We start from the raw sequence: 11620 nt of genomic DNA on the forward strand, positions 1-11620 counted from the left end.
AATAAATTTATCTTTTTAAATCCATAGTTAATTTGCGCCTCTGTTCCAGGTAGCAAAAGAGGCATCCTAACAGAATAGCTCTCACATGAAGAGAAATCCAGATCTTAGCAGATGAGAGACAATTCAAATTTTCACCTGTTCCTTGATCTGCAAACTTGAAAGTAATCTCAGAGCTCATTTCATTTAAATTATAGTGGTTGCACATAATAATGTAATATTATAGATTTAAATGCTCATGGTTGCCATTAAATCAAATACATTCTATCATCCTTTTATATTATTCCTACTGATCAAAGTTACAGAGCCCTTCTAGACATTGTTATAAATGGGTTTTCTAATTAAACCCTATTTGACAATGACTGTAAAAGTTTGGGGCTTGAGAAAGGACAAAATGCAATAATTATACCTATAATCAAGCCACAATTCCTTCTCCAATCATACTTTATGCATTATTTACAAAACATTGCTTTACCCAAGCTTTTTGGCTTAATGCACTATGATAATACTATGACATGACTACATTTAAAGTTGTTTTAATGGATATGTTGAATATTGTTTGCCCTTCCATTGTCTTCCCCTCTTCTATATGTGCTATGCTTCATAGATTGCTTCAAATTACTCCTTGGCTTCTGGTTAGCTTTAGCACCCAGATACATGAAGGAGAAACTGAAGTGTGGGACAAAGCTGAGCTTGATGTATTAGCCCTTCAGCTTCTTCCCTGCCTGGCCACAGTTTAGACATGCCTGTTTTCTTTGAGTGAAGAGCAGAACTTGTGCAAATTGTTTATCCCTACAGCTGCAGGAGAGTTTCTCATAATATTAATAAGAATCCAAATAAACTTGGGTTGTCTTAAAAGTGCAGATTCTGATTCAAGCAATCAGAGACAGGAACTGAGTTCTCAGGTGATGGTGATGTTGTGTCTACAAAGAACTCTCTGCAAGTAGAGATAATCCATATCTCTCACCAGACTGGGTTAATTACACCTTCCTCCTCAGGCCTTATGAATGGAAATGAGTCCAGCTCATTCACCATCACAAAAGGCTTCCTGTTGTTCTGGGTTTTTTTTTTTCATCTTTTTTGGGGGCCCTCCATGCAGCTCCCAAATAAATCACACATTGAGGCTTATTCTTAATTATGAATGCCTGACCTTAGCTTGGCTTGTTTCTAGCCAGCTTTACTTAACTTTTCCCATCTATATTTTTCCTCTGGGCTTTTCCCATTCTGTTACTTCTATAAATCTTACTCTTACTCCATGGCTTGCTGGGTAGCTGGGTGGCTGAGTGGCTAGATGACTGGCCCCTGATGTCCTCCTTCTCTGGCTCCTCCCTCTCCTTCTTCATCTCTTTTCTTCTTCCTTCTCCCAGATTTCTCTTTCTATTCTCTCTGCCAGCCAGCCCCACCTATGTCTCTCTCCTGCCTTGCTATTGTTCATTCAGTTCTTTATTAGACCAGTCAGGTGTTTTAGACAGGCACAGCAACACAGCTTCACAGAGTTAAACAAATACAATGTAAACAAAAGTAACACACCTTAAAATAATATTCTATAACAGCTCCTTGCGAATATGCAACCCTATTCATAAGTAATTGTTCCATTTAATTCCATTTGGTTGCCTTTTGTGTGTATTGTATAATAGGAAAACTTAACACTCCTATATAGAGAACCTGAATATATGAAATGTCACGTGGCAAATTATAAACTTTTGCTTTCTCAACTTTGGGTTAAGTGTTGAGTAGCATTAGTGAAAGTAAAATGCCATACACATTTAGAGATAAATTTTGGCTCTTAGGCTACCTACAAATGAAGTTCTGTATCATTCTTTTAATCTTTCCCAGTCCTAAACTATTTATTTGATAACAGCCACTCAATCATTTGAGTTATAGACTCCCTCCCTAGAAGCACAGAAGTGGTATACCTTGAAAAATTTGGGAAGTCTCAACACCTTGAAATCAACATTTTTAAGATTAAAAAAATGCATGAAAACTGATAGAATTTATGATAATGGGGAAAAGTTCATTCATCAGTGTGATGGTAAATATTTAAGCTGCTTGGGAGATGGAAGAATAAGCCTAATTTGTAGCTGTGATATAAATAGCCTCTCCAAGTAGACTCAAACTCCTAACAATTTCACACTGACTCATAATACTTAATGAGAGGCCCAAGCAAGACAGTGCAAGAGGCTTGGGCCCCCATTAAATACATTACTAAACCATACCTAAATCTACATGTTATTCCTAAAAATATCTGTCAAATTGATACATTTGCTTTTTAGTGGAGCAAAAATTGATTATTTGGAGAACAGTACATCGCTCACAGTTGAGAATTAGAAAAAATGTGAAGTTTCATGAAGGTTTAATTCTCTGTTTCCCAGGAAGAGAAGGCTGGATGGCTAGTTGGATATTAAATCTCTCTGTGTTAATTATAAAGATCTAATTTAATATCTCTCCAAGTGTGGCCATTTACTACTTGGACCTGAACTACATAGGTGCCTATTACAGGTTCCAAAGCAAACCCTAGGCCAACTAGAACAGAATCCCTAGAAATGCATCCCAGGAATCTGTCTTCACTGAGTTGCCTAGATGACCTGTATGTACATCAAGATTTGTGCAGGAAACCTGAAAGAGACTCGTAAGACTTGGGGGGAAAGCATTAAAGGAGATGGTAGTGAAGGCATGAGAATCTGTAATATGAAAGTAAAAGGGGGTGACTGGAAGTATATCCGTACTGGGGGTATGGAGGAGTAGGGAGATGAGGGAGCAGGGAGAATCCACCAAAAGTAAATATGTACAAATTTCTGTAAGGAAACCTATTGTTTTATCAGCTATTTTTTTAAAGGAAGGCTTGGGAGATGCCTTGTTGGTCTCACAGAAAACCTGAGTTTGTTTCTTAGCACCTATATTGGGTATCACACAACTGCTTGTAACTCTAGCTCTAGAAGATCTGACCCCTATGGTCTCTGCAGGCCCTTATATACACATACACACATACACATACACACACACACACACACACACACACACACACACTTAAAAATGAAAACAAATATTTCATAAAAATATCAAAAGAATTCCTGTTTCTGATCCTGAAATCAATTTAGACCAAAGTACAAGGGCAGCATAAACAAAAACATGGTATATACTGCGAAGAAACAGAAGCTACAATGACACCATGCTTCTGACTTGCAGTGTTTTATAATGGGTTTAATTCCTCATTGTCACAGCTTGAAGTTAAGTAGTGGTATCCAGACTTGTCAACTGCACACATGCATGTATGAATGCACATACATACACATACACACACACACACACACACACACACACACACACACACACTTAACTTTTGTTCTAGCATATTATATAAATGTACAACAAGGAGAGGATATCGTTTCCCACCCTCCTATTTTGAAGAAGAGTCTTTTTATCTCACCTATGCTAGCCTCAAACTTGTCATCTTTCCTCAGCCTCCCTGGGTACTGGGAATATAGGCATGCACCACTAAATCCAGCTTGTGCTCTCTTCTTTGATTCTGAATTTAAAATAGAAAGCTGGCAGTTAGCATAAGGGCCTTTGCAGATATTCTTACTTGAATAGAATATTAAAACATAATCACTGCCGTGAACATCTCCTGTGAATACTTCCATCACAAAAGATTCTTGATAGACATCACTGCTTTAACAGACTTATAATCATGTGGTTCCTAGACAAACAACAAAGTATTATCTGCAAGCTTGTTAGAAATACAAAGTCTTAGAACCCATCCCAGAACTAATAAATCAGAGTTGACATCTTTATCAAGATGAACAGGTGATTCATATGCACACTGAAGTTTAAGACATGTTGCCTCAAGAATGCATCTGCCCACACAATTCTTCCATATATGTTTGTTCCTTTCTCATTTTTCCCCAAAATAGCATCCACTAACCTAAATGTCTTTAACGCTTAGAAAATACTTTTGAACCTTCATGACAGTGTGCAGTAAATTGTGAAAAAGTCTAATCAATATTTTTTGGAAGAAAAACAGTCAAGTTATATATAAAATTAATCTATATTTGCAGAATTTTTCATAAAGCAGCTTCCAGGTTTCAATTACTGATTATACAAAGTTAACTTCATAAAATTTATGACAGTTGTGATAAATAGAATATTTTTCTATATGATTTCTCAAAACCAATGAAATACATTTATTTATAAGGTTGTTTTGTTTTGTTTTGTTTTTTTGGTCTCATGTAGCCCACACTGACCTCAAACTCATTATGTAGCTGGATGTATCACTGAACTTTTGACTTTCCTGCCTCTTGTTCATGTGCACTGGAATTGTAGGCATACCTCACCACATTCATTTTAGATAGATCAAACCCAGGGCTTTGTGCATACTAAGCATTTTACCAACTGATCCTCTTCTCTAAGGCTCACTGAAAGTTGTTCTTTTGTCATATTCAATACCCAGTTGATGAAATTGATCATACTCATTTAATCCTAAAATTCAAGAAGCATTATCTAAAGACCAATAAAATAAAATTCTGAAACCCTCAAAAATTAAAATAGTTACAAGAACATATCACAAGAGCCAAGTAAAGTAGCACATGCTTGTTATAACTCTGGCAAAGGCAGGAGGATTGTGGATTCAAGGCCAGCCATAATGAACTCCAGGACAGTCTGAGCTACATAGTGAGATTTTATTTCAGAAGAAAAAGAAAGGGGATGCCAGAAGAAAATAATTTTGAAGTTTTCATTTTTGAGGGCTTTCATTTCCTTGGTTAGGTTTACTCCTGGGTATGTTACATTTTGTGGCTATTAAGTATAGTATTTTCCCTCATTTTTTTCCTGTCTGTCAGTCATATATAAGAAGGCTACTGGGTTTTGTGTGTTGACTTTATATACTGCCTCTTTGATGAAAGTGTTTATTATCTCTAAAAGGTTTCAGTGGAGTCTTTTGGGTCTCTAATATATATAATCAGATCATCTGAAAATGGGAATACTTTGTTTATATTTGTACCCCTTTTATTTCCTCCTCCTGCCTTATTGTTTTAGCTAATACTTCAACCACTATGTGTTAAATAGGAGCCGAGAAAGTAAACAATTTTGTTTTCTTCCTGATCTTAATGGAAATACCTTAAGTTTTTCTCCATTTATCATGATATTGGCTATATGTTTGTTATATATAAGCTTTATTATGTTAATATATGATCTCTCACTTGAAAGGGCAGTTGTACATTTGGGCTCACAGCAGTTGTCACAGCATCCACAAGATTTGAGCAAGCTCAAGCTACACAACATCCCTGTATGGAGAATGGAGGCAGCCATGAATTCCCATCACTAGCTGTTGAGCTGTTGGTAACTGTGAGCTGCTAGAAGGAGAGTTATTTTATTTAGGATATGGCTCTTGGTAGGTTAATCATATTCCCATGGAATCCCACACACACAAAAGTGTAAGGCAACAGAAATTGAATTTGAGTTTTTTTTAATGAGGACCTAAAATTGAGTGAGTATGGAATGATGGATGGATCTTGGAAGTATTGGGGGAGGGAATGGACTTGATCAAAATATAAAAATAATGCATGAAATTCTCAAAGGAATAATAAATACATTGTTTAAAAGATATGTTACCTGAATTCCTAGCCTCTCCATGACTTTTATCATGAAGGGATGTTAGATTTTGCCAAAGGCTTTTTCTTCATCTAATGAAATGCGCATGTGATCTCTGTTTTAGTGTCTATTTATGTGATGAATAACAATTATTGATTTGTGTATATTGAACCACCTTCACATTTCTGGAATAAAACCAACTTGGTCAGGATGAATGACCTTTTTCATATTATCTTAGATTCAGTTTGTCATTATTTTATTGAGAATGTTTGCATCTATGTTCATCTAGGAGCTCAGTTTGTAATTTTCTTTATTTTTTTGTGTCTGGTTTGGGTATTAGGATAATACTAGCTTGAAAAATAACTATTATATTCCTGATAGTTCTTCTTTAAATTTCTGATAGAATTCTTCAGTGAATCTATCTGGACTGGAGATTTTTATAGCTTGGAAACTCCTTCAATCTCATTGCTGTCTATGAATCTGTTAATGTATTTCATCTTTGTTTAATTTTGTTATATTATATAGATCTAGAAATTCATCCATTTCTTTTAGATTTTCCAATTTAATGGGGATTTTTTTTAATACATCCTTATGATTTTCTGAATATCATTGGTATCTAACTAAAGACACTAAAGAAATAATTGAGGAAAACAGGAGACAGAAAGGGCTCCTATGCTTATCAATTAACAGGATTAATATTGTTAAAATGGACATACTAATAAAACCAGTCTACAGATTCAATGCAACTCCAGCCAGAATACCATAACCTTTCTTCACAGACATAGAAAAAAAACTACCAGCATATATATGGAGGCACAAAATACCAAGGATAGCCAAAGCAATCCTGAACATAAAGAATACTGCAAGATGTATCAACATACCAGATTTTAAATTATGCCTTGGAGGCATAGTAATAAAAATAGCATGATACTGGTACAAAAAATATGCACATAGATCAATGGAATAGAATAGATTACCCAAGATTGGTGGTGGTGGTGCACACCTTTAATCACAGCACACAGGAGGCAGAGGCAGGTGGATCTCTTTGAGTTCAAGGCCAGCCTGGTCTACAAAGCAAGTTCCAGCACAGCCAAAGCTGCTATACAGTGAAACCCTGTCTCAACCCCCCCCCAAAAAAAACCCAGAATAGATGACCCAGATTTAAGTCCAACAACTACAGCTACCCAATAAACAGCACTGGGAAACCTGGATTTTTAACATTCGGAAAATGAAAATAGGTTCTTACCTCTCACTTTGCACCAAACTCAACTCAAATGGATTGAGGATCTCAACGTAAGACCAGATATCCTGAAACTGATAAAGAAAAAAAAAGGAGAATGTATATACTTCAAGCTATAAGCACAGATAAGGACATTCTAAAAATGATTCCACCTGCTCAAGAAATAAGACCAAAAATTAACCAATAGGATCTCATGAAACTAAAAAGCTTCTGTACAACCAAGAAAATGATCAATCAAGAGGCAGCCCACAGAAGGAGTGGGACTCATGGGGGTGGGGCCAAGCAGAGATCAGGGAGCCTGTAAGAGTCTGATCTAGTGTTGGGGGATGGTCTGTATGTCAAATTACTCTGATTGGTCAATAAATAAAACACTGATTGGCCAGTGGCTAGGCAGGAAGTATAGGCAGGACTAACAGAGAGGAGAAAAGAAAGAACAGGAAAGCAGAAGGAGTCACTGCCAGCCGCCACCATGACAAGCAGCATGTGAAGATGCTGGTAAGCCACGAGCCACGTGGCAAGGTATAGATTTATGGTCATGGATTAATTTAAGATGTAAGAACAGTTAGCAAGAAGCCTGCCACAGCCATACAGTTTGTAAGCAATATAAGTCTCTGTGTTTACTTGGTTGGGTCTGGCTGGCGGGTGACAAAGATTTGTCCTGACTGTGGGCAAGGCAGGAAAACTCTAGTTACATAGATCTCTGCATTTATGTTATGGCTAAGTAGCTTGGTGTTCTTGTGAAATTCCTAACAGTGGGAGCAGGAGCTGTCTTTGACGTTTTTGCCTACTTGTGGGATGAATCCTCTTCCTCCTACTGGGTTGCCTCTTCCAGCCCTGATGTTATGGTGGCTTACCTGTAGTGCCACTCGCAGCCTCGTGCACAATGGGTTCTGCCCGCTTCTCACTCAATGCCATCTACTCCTGGCTGATTTCTTGTATCTCTCCAAGGGCTAAGGAGGAAAATCACATATCAGCCAGCTTGCTATGCCTTATTTGGTTGATGTTCCAGGGAGGTCTGCCCTTTTCTGAGAAGAGACAGTGGGGGTGGATCTGGGGGAGGGGGAGGGAGGAGAAACTGTGGTCTGGATGTAATATATGAGAGAAGAATAAAACAAACATTCAAAAAAAGAGGCAGCCCACGGAATGAGAGAAAATCCTTGCCAGTAGCTGTACATCTAAGAGCAGATTAGTGTCTAAAATATGCAAAGAACTCAAAACCTAAATGTCAAGAAAACAAACAACCCAGTTAAAAATGTGCTAGGGAACGGAACAGAAAATTCTCAAAAGAAGTATCTAGGAAACACTTTTTAAAAAGTCTCCACTATCCTTAGCCATCAAGAAAATACATATTAAAACTACATTAATATTTCATCTCACTCCAGTCAGAATGGCCATCATCAGGAATACAAAAGACAACAAATCCTGACATGGATGTGAAGAAGATGAGCCTTTACACACTGCTGGTAGTAGTGTAAACTAATACAGCCACTCTGAAAATTAGTCTGGTGGATTCTCAAAACACTAGAAATAGATATACCATGTGACTCAACTATATCACTCCTAGGTGTATATCCAAAAGACTTTATACTTTACTATGGAAACACTGGCACATCCATGTTCACTGTTACCCTATTCACAATAGCTCTGAAATGGAATTGATCTAGATGTCCATAGACTGGTGAATAGATAATGAAAATATGGTTCATATATAGAATATTTCTCAGATGTGAAAAAACATAAATCCAGCCCACACTCAAGGCATTACATTTATTCTATCATTTCATGCCATCTGAAAGGTATTATTCTTCCAATTACATATATATTTCGAATCTCAGAGAGGTCAAATATATTTACAAATCCAGAAGGATAACAGAAACAAGAGTGTTTGTTTGTTTGTTTACTTTGTGGTTTTACTTCAGTAGTGGGGATCATTCCCAGGACCTTGTACATACTAGGCAACTGAATATAGCACTAAGCTATCCTCCTAAGCCCAGAGCTCTGTTTTGGTTTGGTTTGGTTTCGTTTTGAGACAGAGTTTCAATCAATAGTCCAGGCTGGCTTGTAATTCACTATGTAACAGTCTTCCCTTGCATTTGCAACCATCTTCCTGTCTCAGCCTCCCAAGTGCTAGGATGACACCATACCCAGCCTAGAACCCCACACCCCATTTTTTTCATATTTTCCAAATTTTATTAAAACAATTTTTCAGATTAAATAAGGCAATTGAACAACAAATAGAATAGATACAATAATACTACATAAAATTAACCACTATATTGTCTAGGAATAGATGCAAATACAATAAAAATAATATAGTAAGGGTGAAATTTATCAAAATTCAGGGAGAACACAAAGCATCAAATGTGTTAGCAAATTCTTTTATTCAAGTGACCTATAGGGAAAATAAGTGTTACTATTTAAATTACATATTACACAAAAATTTGTGCATATATGATAGATATCACAATAGATAGAAAATTAAGTTGATTCATTCTCAAAATAAATCTATACTAATACAACTTAATTCCCTCTTTCTTTTAGATTTTTAATCATTTATCTATGTGTGTGTGTATGTGAATGTATGCCATGTGTGTGTTGGGGAGCAGTGTCTGAAGAGGCCAGAGTCAGATCCCCTGGAGGTGGTGTCACAAGTCCTTGTGAGTTACCTGACATAGGTGCTGAGAATGGAACTCAGATCCTCTGGAAAACTGATACATGCTCTTAAACACTGGGCCATTTCTCCAGCTCCACCCAAGACATTTCTAGTAACATCTTTCTCTGTCTAGATTATGAGCTCTGTAAGGTCAGGGCCTGCTTTGGCCATCATTTCTCATTCTAATTCCTCCCTGCCTCAATTTTCCCACAAATGATGTGTCACCAGCCAGACCTCTAATGATATATACTAACAACAATCTATTATGCAAATCCTACCTGCACAGCTGTGTTTGAGTCAGGCGAGGCAAAAGATGAGGACCAAGACTGAGGATGTAGCTTGGGTATAGCACTTACCTCATATGTGAAGCCCTGTATTTAGTCCCAAGTGCACGCGCACATGTGTGCATGCACATACACACACACACACACACAAAAAAAAAAAAAAAAAAAAAAAAAAAAAAAAAAAAAAAGATCTGCTCCGAGGACTATACCCAAAAAGATGACCTGCTCCACAGATTAAATCTGGTTTCTAGCTGAGAAGGAAAGAGACTTTTAGCACTTCAGACCTCAGTCTCCTGGAGCCAGTGACAGTCTCAAGAATGTCCATTCTGAATTTAAGTTAAAGGAATCAAATGCCCACTCCAGATATGCTAATGCCATTAATGGAATAGTAGTGAAGCTATGCAGACTTGGGCAAGTACAGTCAAGGCTGTGGGGCTTACTGAGAGACCTTAATTTATTTTGTTTTGTTTTTTGATTCAACAAACAGGTATCTTAGTGTGATGGGTAATCTTTGTTGTCAACTTCACTGCATCTGGAATTAACTAAAATCCAAACAGCTGGGCATACCTGTGTGGGATTTTTCTTGATTGGATTATTTGAGGTGGGAAGTCCTAACCTAAATCTGGATCATTTGAGATCAGAAGAACCACCATAAACCTAGGCCACACCCCTGGTGACAACTGACATGAAAGGACAGGAAAAAAGGAAGCTTTTCAATTTTGTATGCTCTCCCACATTCTCTCTGACAAGTGCATCTACCCTGCAGTTGAGGCATTTCTTTGCTGGTATTAGAGCCTCCAACATAGACCAAAGACCAGCTGAGACATTCAGGCTCCTGAACTGAACAACTATTGGTTTCCATTGGCCATTGTTTGACTAACCAGACCACAGCATGTATGCCACTCTAATAAATCACCCTGTAGTATAGATTCATTCTATCAGTCCTGTTCCTCTGAATACTGAAAAACTAATACACCTAGTAAATGTGCTCTTAACCTCCATCACTTGCATTTTTAAAGCCACGAATGAAACCAAAGATACATGCATGTGGACTTAATGACCAGTTAAATCATCCACAGAACTGAGTCTAAATATGTGAAAGGATTTTTAAGTTCCTCATGAAGTGCTGAGGTATGTCCTAGATTGGAATGTCCCTTTGAGCTTGAGAGGTCTGTTTTGTTTTGTCTTAGATTTTTTTTTAAAGATTTATTTATTTTTATTTTATTTGGATAGGTGTTTTGCCTGCATGTATGCCTGTGTATCACATGCATGCAATGCCTGCAGAAGCCAGAAGAGGAAGCCAGAACTCTGGGACAGGAGTTACAGACTGTTCTGAGCTGCCATGTGGGCACTAGGAATTGAAACTGGGTCCTCTAGAAAAGCAGCCAGTGCTTTTAACCATTGAGTCATATCTCCAACCCCTGAGCCTGAGTTTTGTATTATGAATAAGGACAACTGGCTTCAACTTGGTGGTAAGTCCCTTGAGGATGGAGACTATTTTGTGGTTCTTCATGAAATATAGTATGACACTCTAATGTCTGTCTGAAGGAGGTCTACTTGGAGCTAATGCCCGATACAGACAAGGCATCTCAATATATCCCAGAGGGAAAAAAAAATCAGGAAATAACGAGGTTTCTCTCTCACTCCCATGTGGACCCTTTTGTTCAGGGGTAATTCAAGGATTCCTAAACAACTAATCCTCATTCAATTTAAATATAATAGCAAGGGATTTCAACCTTTATAGTAGAAACTGACTCTGGTGCTAAAAGTTGCATAATAGCAATTTGGGCATTCTGTTGAAGCCTCTGTACAGAGACTTGGGCCAAATAACATGTGGGGAGATGGTGTTATCAGTCCTAT

The sequence above is a fragment of the Peromyscus leucopus genome, chromosome X (genome assembly GCF_004664715.2).
Source record: "Peromyscus leucopus breed LL Stock chromosome X, UCI_PerLeu_2.1, whole genome shotgun sequence".
In the NCBI taxonomy this organism is placed as follows: domain Eukaryota; kingdom Metazoa; phylum Chordata; class Mammalia; order Rodentia; family Cricetidae; genus Peromyscus; species Peromyscus leucopus.